Source organism: Porites lutea, chromosome 2 (assembly GCF_958299795.1).
Source record: "Porites lutea chromosome 2, jaPorLute2.1, whole genome shotgun sequence".
In the NCBI taxonomy this organism is placed as follows: Eukaryota; Metazoa; Cnidaria; class Anthozoa; order Scleractinia; family Poritidae; genus Porites; species Porites lutea.
In genome coordinates this window covers 44367449-44378934 of record NC_133202.1, presented here as the reverse complement: position 1 = coordinate 44378934, position 11486 = coordinate 44367449, and the positions used below count along the sequence as shown (strand labels likewise).

At 40.6% G+C, this 11486-nt stretch overlaps 1 pseudogene; it reads left to right on the top strand.

The window, feature by feature from the left end:
- Positions 1-4819: 4819 nt before the first annotated feature.
- LOC140926276 (uncharacterized) lies at positions 4820-5570 on the top strand (annotated as a pseudogene).
- Positions 5571-11486: the final 5916 nt, after the last annotated feature.

The window sequence follows — 11486 nt, the reverse complement described above, 5'->3', positions numbered from 1 at the left end:
TTTATACCATTTATACATCACATCTGAGGTGAAACAGTAGTATGAGGCACTGTTTTTATCATACCGGCAGACCTCGGACAGAAAGCAGTATTTCACAATACAAATTGCACTCATTCAATATTCATAAACTGTTAAAAAAATTTCCAAAATCACCTATACGGCCATCCGGTTCTCACTTTTGTAGTGCGAGCTGTGGCGAGTGTTTGAATGAACATTAACAGAGTTACGCTCCAACATTATAAAGAATTTATTCTGTTTATTTTTTATTAAATGGTTTATTAACGCGCGGCATTTTGAGTACTCCTGCAAGCGATGTTCACTGAACGACTGAAAACAATCGGCACAGCGATTAAAATTACAAGAGAGACTACTAACAATCAATAAAAGAAATATAATTCGGAGAAACATATACAGAGACAACAATTTTCATTCAGGAAGACAATTAAAGTATCCCTACAAATCCTGAGTCTTCAAGCTTCAAGCTTAAGTTTATGTTTTAAGCCGGCTTCCCGGTGTTTGCTTTTTTCAAAGACGAACTCGAGGCAAGAAAATCGCTCAAAGCTTTCTTTTCCGGCCAGAATTATAACTAAATATTCTTTGGAACGTTTTCTTTCTATTTGCGGTAAGGAAACTGTCTAAAGGCTTTTTATAGTTCTGTATTAAAGCTTATATCAAAGCTGATACTCGGTCAGATCATTGTCTCAAATCTTACAAACGTGCATAAACTAAATGACCGCATAAACTCCGCTCGACTTCATTAAATTAGATCCTAAAAAACAAACATCAAATACAATAATTTCTCTGGCTTACCATTCGAGATGCAGCTCCTGAAAGGTATCAAGAAAAGCCAGTATCGCTTCAGACTTTGCAATCCTCTTACGCATCAAGCAAGGTGAAAACGAAAACGATGCCATCCGAAATCGGATTTGCGACAAGCGACGTATTCCTCAACCAAAAACCCAATAAACAAACTAGCCATGAATAACAGAGGACTCCTGACAGTAGCTGAATTTCATTTTGCACATCCAGTGGAAAAAGACAGTTAAAAACAGTACAAGTTGACATAAAACTCTGTCAGCTTCAGCTGTCAAAGTAAACAAGATTCAAGATGCTGCATAAATTTTCCGCATGAACTCACCTGTCACATTTTGACCAATCAGAGCATAAAAAATTGGACGTAGAGCGTGACCAACGCGTGACCATGGTGAGAAAAGTCAAAAGCAACTGTTTTCCCTGCCCGTAACAGCTGGCTGAATTTTCGCGTCCGAGGTCAGTTTGCAATCAAAATTTTAATTGTGTAGCACATAAACATAACATATTTCATATGAATTTAGAAAAAACTTGAACTTGAGCCTGCGATCACTTGAAAACTAGTAACTTGTCAGCGGATAACTTCATAAAATACTCGACCTCGATGGGTCGACACCTGAGCCCGCGATACGGTCAAGTGATACTGGTCAGCGGGTACCCTGTTTTGACAGCTGTCAATTGATCAAAACATTGATGTCCAATATGTGTGCATTATCAGTTAAACTAGTAAAAGTATAAGATTGAACATTGTTCGCGATCTAGTTAAACAATTAACTGGTCAGCGGACAGCTTCCAAATAAATCACGTCACCTCGATGAGTTGACACATGAGCCCGCGATATGGTCATGGGATACTGGTCAGTGGCTATCCTGTTTTGACAGCTGTCAATTGACCATAGTGTGAATGTCCTAAAATCCTATATTAAAGATGTGGACTTGCCAAGACACGCCTGAGACACCCCTCCCTTCCTTTTGATAGTCTCCCCTACCCCACCCGTACAATCTGTAGACGCGTACGTACGTATGTACGTACGTACGTACGTACGCTCGGTCAATCACGTGACAACCAAACGAAAAGAGGTTGACCATATTCCATGAGTATGGGGCTCTGTGAGCCCCGCTAATAATATGCCAGGACTTCTACCTGGATGAACCAGAAAGGATATAGAACAACTGCCTAACTTTTTTTTTACGGCTACGGGTCGAAATGCTAAACGTGTTATATATCCTAGAAGCGCTCAGGCATAATAATATGCCAGGACTTCTACCTGGATGAACCAGAAAGGATATAGAACAACTGCCTAAATTTTTTTTTACGGCTACGGGTCGAAATGCTAAACGTGTTATATATCCTAGAAGCGCTCAGGCATAATTATATCATGCCGGGACTTCTACCTGGATGAACCAGAAAGGATATAGAACAACTACCTAATTGTTTTTTACGGCTACGGGTTGAAATACTAAACGTGTTATATATCCTAGGAGCGCTCAGGCATAATAATATGCCGGGACTTCTACCTGGATGAACCAGAAAGGATATAGAACAACTACCTAATTGTTTTTTACGGCTACGGGTTGAAATACTAAACGTGTTATATATCCTAGGAGCGCTCAGGCATAATAATATGCCGGGATTTCTACCTGGATGAACCAGAAAGGATATAGAACAACTGCCTAATTTTTTTTACGCCTACGGGTCGAAATGCTAAACGTGTTACATATCCTAGAAGCGCTCAGGCATAATAATATGCCAGGACTTCTACCTGGATGAACCAGAAAGGATATAGAACAACTGCCTTATTTTTCTACGCGTCGAAGTTCTAAACGTGTTATTCTTAGAAGCGCTCAGGCTTAATAATATGCCAGGTTTCCAGCGACTGATTTTCGCTGATTTTGCGGTGCGCAAGAATGGATAATTTACCCGACTTGTAAACAGATATTTCCTTCAGCCGATTGTGTCTCATGCAGGAGAATGTCATGTCTGCGTTGTTTTGTTTCTACTGAAGTTTTATCAAAGAAAGCTTAAGCGAAAATAGGGAGATCGCAATTTATACTCTTACGAACTATAATTAGGGCTGACCTCAGTGGAAGACGCGTTGAATTGTGCCGCCATCCTTCAAAATATAATCTTGCTGCGTTTAGGGAGACAATTTCCTCTTCCATCCAGATTTACTTTGTATATGTGTTTGCGAGAATCTTCAGACAAAGAATTGGGTATACACTGATTCGAATGGCTTGGCGATACTAAGTGCTTAAGTCTACTTACCGATTACAACATGTTTTGGAAGTATTGAGTCGAATTGAGAAGCGCGCCAAATGAGGTTGTCACAGCGTTCTCGAGCGAACACGGCGCGACCTGGATTGATAAAATTACCATTACATGCAGCTATCATGCCAGTGATTTCTCCTTTCGTCGCATAGTGAATAGTTTGTGACCACATCCTCGACTCTCGAAACATTTGTCTTGCGCCGCTATAGAAGTTGCTTCTCCCGCGAACCATAGGTAGATTTCCCGCTTAACATAATGTTTGATAATTTATGCAAAAGTGACCTCGTGAAAGTCAGTAGTGTATTAATCGACTCAAAAATAAACAGACTTCCTACAGGGTTTTGAACACGGTTTTAATTAAAGTACTTTACGAGCGCTGCGGTAGTTGACCGCAAAAGTGTTACGGTGATGGATACTCAACAGGATGATTACGTCACTTCATAGCAACCAGACGGTACCAATTTTTTAACTTCCGGAGCGCAGAGGCTCGTAGTGTTATTTACTGTACAGAATCGATGAATTAGCTGTGTACGTTATCCAGATAAGATTTATTTCAAATCAGTAACTATAATTAAAGCTTAGGATATATGATATAGTCGTAAAATGTAATTCTACTCTGTTCAACTCCGTATGGCAATTTTCTTCACTCATTCAGAGGCGACTTGATTTCGTGTGCACCGCTTGTTTCGCGTGACTGCATTTTCTCTATATATCCGAAAACGTCTGAGTTGAATCTGGAATTCTCATACTTTCCCCAGTTGTGACTACTAGAATGGGGTTGCAACGGTCTGAAAAAATGTCACAAAGGGATTTAGAGATGTGAAAGAAGGAGGAATTAGTGCTAGAAAAGCAGGCTTATTGTGGGGACTGAGCATGAAGAAATCAACACCGCAGGTCAGACTAAATATCCCTTCCCAAGCTTTTTTAAAATAAAAAATGAAGAAAAAAATTCGTTTGCAGATTGGCTAATTGAGCTTGCAAACTGCGCCTTCGGCATGTCCACGGATGCCTTCCTTTAATCAGTGAAAACGTTCCTAGACGAGGAAGTGTTAAACTGTCTTTCGTCATATTAAGGACTAAATAGATTTTCTCTGGGCCAAATTTCAGAGCTCTTGCGATTAACAAAGGGAAGTTATTGCAATCTTAGACTGAAGTGTCCGGATACTGGGCAACATACTGTACGTTTTTAGTCCAGCAAATAAATTCTCGACACTCAGATTCTTGTTATTCGTACTTTTATTCGTACGTTATTCTTGCGAAATATCGACTGTTCGTATTTTTTCCTTTTTCAACCGCTTATTTATAACAATTTATTATTGCTTTTTGCAGCCCCAGACGAAGGATAGTATTATCAAACCAAAATATCGGGCAATTTAGCAATACCCTGTCTTTTGGCTGCCCGCTTGCATTTGTTTTTAAGTTTTATTCTCATTACTGATCCTGATCATAGGTGTTGTAACATTGAAGCCTGAGGGGATCCCCCTAGAGGCCCCTGACTGACTTACATGCGCACCCCGAAAACGAGGAACCGCGTGCGTTGTGTTTTTGACTTGCTTGGCGCACGAACATGTTAGAGTAGTCTTCGCTAGTTGTTGAATTTAGCCTCATTGAATGATCTTATAACATGGTGTCGGAAGTGGGATAACAGTGGTTATCTGCCCTGCCGAACTGTGATAAATTATTGGACGAGTTGATGGGACAAACAAGTTTCCTGTTGAGCTGTATTTTTGTATCTTGTATAATGGCCGAGCGAGATTCTCGAATGCCTGGTCAATTCCTCCTAGACGCGAATGCTGCGGAGAATTGGAGGAAATTTTTCATGCAATTTGAGATCTACCTTGTTGCGAAAGGTAAAGATGATAAAGCGGGCAAACTGAAGGTAAATATGTTGTTACATTGTGCTGGACCAGAGGCTATCGAAGAGTACAGTCACTTTGTGTTTACCGATGAAGAAGACAAAGATTGCTATCAAGATGTCTGTCGCCAATTCGACGAATTGTGCCAGGGTGCTAGAAATGTAACTTATGAGCGACTGGTGTTTAATCAGCGAAATCAGAAGGAAGGTGAGAGGATTGACAATTTCTTCAGTGAGCTGAAAAGACTGTCGTAAGCTTGTGAATTTGGCGACCTTCGAGATTCACTCATTCGTGATCGTATTGTTGGAGGAGTTTTGTCAGACGAATTGCGAGGTGAACTGCTGAAGAAACCAGATTTAACGCTGCAAACTGCTCATGATTGTTGCCGTACATTAGAGGCAGCCGAACTACAGAAATACAAGTTTAATACACCAACAGTTGCGGGTTGCGAACTCTCAGGAAGGTAAAGGTTCAAGAAAAGACACCCGCTCGTAACCGTAAATTTGTGGTTACAAGCATCCATTTACTCAGCCACCTCGCTGTCCAGCTCTTGGAAAGAAATGCAACAAGTGTAAGAGGGAAGGACACTTTGCACAAGTGTGCAAAGAATTAAGTGCTGAAGGTTCACAACTTTAGGCTGTGGAACATGAGCCTCCAATGAATCACGATGTACACACATATTTTGGATCAGTTGAACTGGATAGTATCTCCGTCACTCGAAAGAAATCTAGGAGCTTGATTACTGTCAAAATTGCTGGTAAAGATGTACAGACCAAAGCAGATACTGGTGTAGAAGCTACTGTCATTCCCTATGAGCTGTACAAGGGAATCACAAACAAACCTCTTCAGAAACTTCAGCAACCTTTGAAGGGGTGGCTTGCGCCTAAACCCATCCACCCAAAGGGTTCTGTGAGGATTACAACTTGATATGGCAGTCGTGAGCTTAACCTGTTGTATCTTGTTGTTGAGGGAAATTTTACACCATTGCTGGGTTGTGATGCTTGTTTAGACTGAGAAGTCCTTGCGTTTATGAACCTTGAACTGATAACTACTCCAGAGTCAAAACAACGAGAGCAAAAAATGCCAAGTTTCTTCCTAATCGATCCTGTGTTGCAGGATTTTAAAGATTGTTTTACTGACAAACCTGCAAGCTACCTAACAAAGTACATTTGGAAGTTGATCCGTCAGTTCCTCCAGTAGTCCATCCTCCCAGAAAAATTCCAATTGCACTTCTTGAACCAGTACGAGAGAAGCTCACAGAGATAGAAGAAGATGGGATTATTGTTAAAGAAGAGGAGCACACCCCTTGGGTTTCATCTATGCTAGTAATTGACAAACGAAAAATTCAAGTCAAGTTAGAAGGCCGCAAAGACTCATTGAATCGTGTTAGGGGGAGATATTGTAACATTGAAACCAGAGGGGATCCCACTAGGGGCCCCTGACTGACTTACATGCGCACCCCGAAAACGGGGAACCGCGTGCGTTGTGTTTTTGACTTGCTTGGGACACGAACATGTTAAAATAGTCTTTACTATTGGGGCCCCTTATTTTAAGACCAAACTTAGCCCGTCTGGATGACCTTCCCCACCCCCCCCCCCCCCCACCCCTTATCTGGCTCCGCCACTGATGTTTACAATTCTTTTTTTAAAAGCAAAGACTTTGTTTAGTTAGAAAGTATTTCATATTTTGATCCTTAAGTAAAATGAATGAGGATTAAAGCGCAAATAAGTGAGTGAACACCATGTGGAAGAAAGACGGATGGATGAGCCGTAAGGCGTTTTGGAGATTCTCCCTTTTTATGTGAAAAATATATAGCAGTTACGAACTACCTTACACGTTAGTAGACTATTGATACTGTCAATGGATAAAATCACGACGATTGTGACAAATGCTTAAGAGTCGGTCGAAATTTGTGCTTCGGCGAAACGGTCAAAAGTACTCAGTAAAATGCAATGCAGTTAGCTTAAAGCTGTTTACTCGTAGTGCAAGCAAACCTTGACTTATGGCGTACCGTGACTTCGCTTAGCTGATTTTTTGTTTCTTTTTAGTTTTAATGTACTAACAGAAGACTGTTAGACCATAAATGCGGCAGACCATATTTCATTTCCAGGGACCGTAAAGAGGGGGGTGGTGGTGGGGAATCCAGGGGTATTCTCCCCCGGAACATTTTGAAAGGTAAACCCTCGGAAATGCGATTTCCAGCGTTTTGAGGTGCACTTGCAACATATTTTATAGCATTTTGCTCATTGTGTTAATGAAAAAAGGCATCATAATAATGAAAATCTTTAATAAAGTAGCCAACGTCACAAAGTTATTTGTAGGTCGATCATCGCTTAAAAAAGGCTAACTGATTATACAAAAACAAATTGATACACACAACATATAATTCGTAATATAAACTTAACGTTTTACAGCCGAAGAGCTGGATAAATTGCTAACACGAACTCATTTTCTTAGGGGGAAGTAGTGAAACTAGAGTTCTTGGTGACTTCGTTTACAAGCGAGTTAAAAAATTGGGGGCCTTGGAGAAAAAAAATAATTATTTCTTAAAGTTTGTATTATTATAGGGTAGACAGTATGACCTGGGAATTTTAACTATTTTAAGAGTGAGAGTTGATAATAGTTGAGGTCAAGCTGCTTTAATTTTCATACAAAAAAATACGTTCTTTGGAAAATCATAACAGAACTTTTGTCTGTTTTCTCTTTCCTTTTCTCAGATCGACATTATTACGGGTCATACCTAAGATGAGCAGTACAGCAGTTATTTCCTTTCTTGGTATTGTCTTGGTGTTTGGATCACTGAAGTGTAACGCTAACAAGACAGATCTTTATATTCTCCAGATGGTTGCATCACCCTCTTTTAACGACATGATCCCCTATAAAGGGATGACATTTGCTTACGATGTTGCTAAGAACTCTTCTTCTTTCAAATCCTTCTTTGAAAAGTATGAAATTAAGATGAAATGTCTTTTTACTTGGGTAAGTTCGCAACTCGCTTTATGGGGGCGAGTTTCAAGAAAGGCCGACACCATTTTTACGACATATTAGTCAGAGAGTTACGGCGAACGTGAGGTTTTTGTGATATCCAGAATAATCAAGGTCGAGGTAGGGGTTATTAGCCGAAGACCTTGATTATTCTGGATATCACAAAAACTGAATCTAATAATTATTTTATTATACATTGAACGAAAAAAAAATGGTCACGACAGTAAGCGGAACTGACAATTTATTTCTAAACGTGTAAAAAAACCGTAGGTTCTCTCAGTTTTGTCTCTTTCACATAATCAGCAAACAGCTCCTTTGCCACCTTCGTCGACTTTTTTGTGCTTTGTGAGCCCTTCTATTCGACTATTTTTCGATGTCTTACTCGGTCAACGAAGCAAACCTGGAAGTCAATGTTTTTGCCTCTTCACTGACGGCAAGCAACACAAAGCGCGCGAACTTGACGTGATTACCCTTAGAAATCATTCACAGCGGTCACACATGACATGATTACCCGTGACCTTGAGTGTCCTTGACATGATTATTGTATAATCTGCAGCCTGATGCCCTTCCAGGGGCTGATTTCGAAAATTCCCTGTACGCTTTCGGCCAATCAGAAAAGAGATAGTGAGTTGAATGTATAATAATTGGAATTATTTCAGCGTGATTTCCGTAAAGAAAAAAGCAAAACAATTTCTATCAAAACTAGGTCCATTGTAGCCTCAAAGGCTAGAGTCAGGGGCACCCAACGAATGAATGTTCCCAAATTCGTGAGAATTGTCTCAAAAAGGTTTTCTCCATGTTTTAGAAGCCTTTTTGGTTAATTTGAAGCTGCCCTAAAAACTGTTTATCTGTTCGGATGTCTAAGCGGAACTTTGGTCGTCTTGAAAGTTTAGTCTCGCATTCGAAACTGTTAGCTACCCTGGTGGGTCCGATCAAAAGTTCGAGGAAATGGATTAGCCCTATTTTCATTAGAAAATTGTAGAGTACATTTTGTCTTTACACCGAAATTTTTAAGGAATAATCGCAACATCTTGGTATTAAAGTTGTGAAAAACACAACCTCCGAAAATCCTGGGTACTAAGTCCTTAGAAAAACTTCTTAATATCTTTGACGAATAGAACGGTTATCCAGAAATTTTTTGCCTTTCTCGAGCTTTAGAAATTTCTAGGCAATATTTGCTACTTTGAACAATTATTTAGAGAAAAAATCGTTGCGGATGCCCCTTTAGAGTACCAAATGCACACTGTAAAATGGACTGCCGATGGAAGAAATGGCCCTCGCCTTTGATGATATCCGCCTCCTGGTTAGCCTGCGTCACAAACGTAATCTAGACCCGGTGAGACTTCACCAGAAGTTTAGTTCCGTCAGTGGCGCAGGCTACCGAGATGAAATCCTTGCCTGCACCTCTAGCAAGAGAAGACAGGAGGCAGTTTCACTACCTCGTATTCTGAAGTAACAAAGCTGAGCCACTAATTTTGCAGTTCAATTGAAGCGAAGACACCTTAGCTAGAGTTTTAAAAATATGAGCAAATAGCTTGACATATAGTCCCTGTAAGACCTTGAGTGTTGGCCCGGCTGGGAGTCGAACCCTGGCCTACCTCTATAAGCTTGGTACCTAACCAACATTTCGCTTAGTAGTTATTAGTTAATTTTTTTATTGGCAGGTGGATTCATAGTATTAAAGTATTGTTTTATATTATTTGCAACAGAAAGATCCCGGGATCGCTGTTCTGAAAATGGCTGAAGCTTTTAAAGTTCGAGAAACCTATCCGCTGATAGTCCTAGGGCCTCACACTTCTAAGGAAGCTACTGCAGTTTTACCGGTGGTGATCGTTTACAGAAAGCTTATGGCAAGTAACAGTCACAATAAAGAAATTCGTAGTATAATATACAAACAGTAGTTACATGGACACAGTTTGATAACGCCTAGATTGTGTTCACAGTGCCCTATTTTTCCGTAAGATCGTCGAGATCGAGAGCTTGACTTTGCGTTTCTTGGATGAGTGTCAAATCTACTAAGGGGGCAGGGGACGGTTTTTTTCTCGCCTCCCTTCCCCCCCCCCCCCCCGCTGTAAACCTCGACGCCTCTTCGGTACATGTGAAATCAAGATGGCCGCCCGTACCGGAAATCGCTCGATCCTGACGATGTTTCTAAAAAAATAGGGGACTATGAACTGAAATCGCCTTGAGATCCGTATGTTGACAAAAAGAATATTTCGAGAGACCTAATTTTATTTCCCGACCTAAACGAACGCTGGTTGGGAATAACGATGATAATCATCATCATCCTCATCAAAGGGCCAATATAGTTACAGGCAGCCCAGGTATACTGTGTGCCAATAATTGATCGCGGAGCCTACACTCCTGTAGAAATTGGAAACCTATCGATGAGGGAAAATTTGTTATGAAGGGGGTAGGGCAGGAGAGACTCTGCAAGAGAAGGGACGGAGGAATCCATTACATGCAGCTACTGGACGTTCCACCTGATTTTGTGCTATTTTGCCAAAACTGACTTATTTGATGAATGACTGAGACTCCTTGAACACACAGCTAGAAAATCTACTTACCTTCAATATCCCGTAGAGCCAAAATCTCCAAGTGCGACAAAGACAAAGAAAACGTTTGAGAATTGCTATTAGAATGGAACGCGTGACCAAACGTTTAAGGGATTAGTATCAGATGAAGCACGTTAACTGCGCCAAAATATCCTTGCCTACTCGTCAAATGGCGTCGAAAACCGTGACAAGGTCAATTGCCAGTCAAGAATTTTGTAGTGTGCTGCGGTTTCTTTTTTTATAAATTTGTGCCCTGAATACCGCTTGAATGAAGTTTGATGCGTATGTTGACATGTACTTTCTCTACCCTTGCCGAAAGACTATCTAAATATGAAAGAGTTATCTTTTCTTCTACCGACAGGCTCGGGGATCGTAACATTTCGAGACTATAAACTCTCTTCTCTAGGAAATAAAGCATTATCGTCTGTTTCACGATTCAAACACTCTTCTCACTAAGGGTGGATTTTCACTGTCTCGTAACACGTGCGTACGCACGTATATTTTACGCGGGTAAATAGAATAGAAGCAATGTATGAAGTACCACCTACGTGTAAACGTAAAAGTTGAGCGAGTTTCAACAACTTTAAGGTTTACGCACGATCTTTCATACCTTGCCTCTAATTTGTTAAGGCACGTCGTTTTTACGTGCCTAAACACGTAAAAATTACGCGAAAGTGGAAATCCTCCCTAAGAAGTCTAAGGCTTAATTTCCAGTGTCGCGTAATTTTTACGTTCGCAAATAAAATAGAGGCAATGCATGAAAAGTCGCTCGTAAACGCAAAACTTGAACCTCGCTCAACTTCTCGTTTAAGCTCAGTACTTTTTATGTTGCCTCTTTTTTTTTAGGTGATTGAAATTTACGTGCGTTGCCAAAAACGCCTCAGTGGTCGCCTGGTTACACGTCACGTTATATAAAACTTCCAGACCGTAACCTGCTGCTTCTGATCGCCCCCAATCCCCCCCCCCCCCCGAGTTATAGGCCTATCCACCTGTAAACAAAAACATACAAATC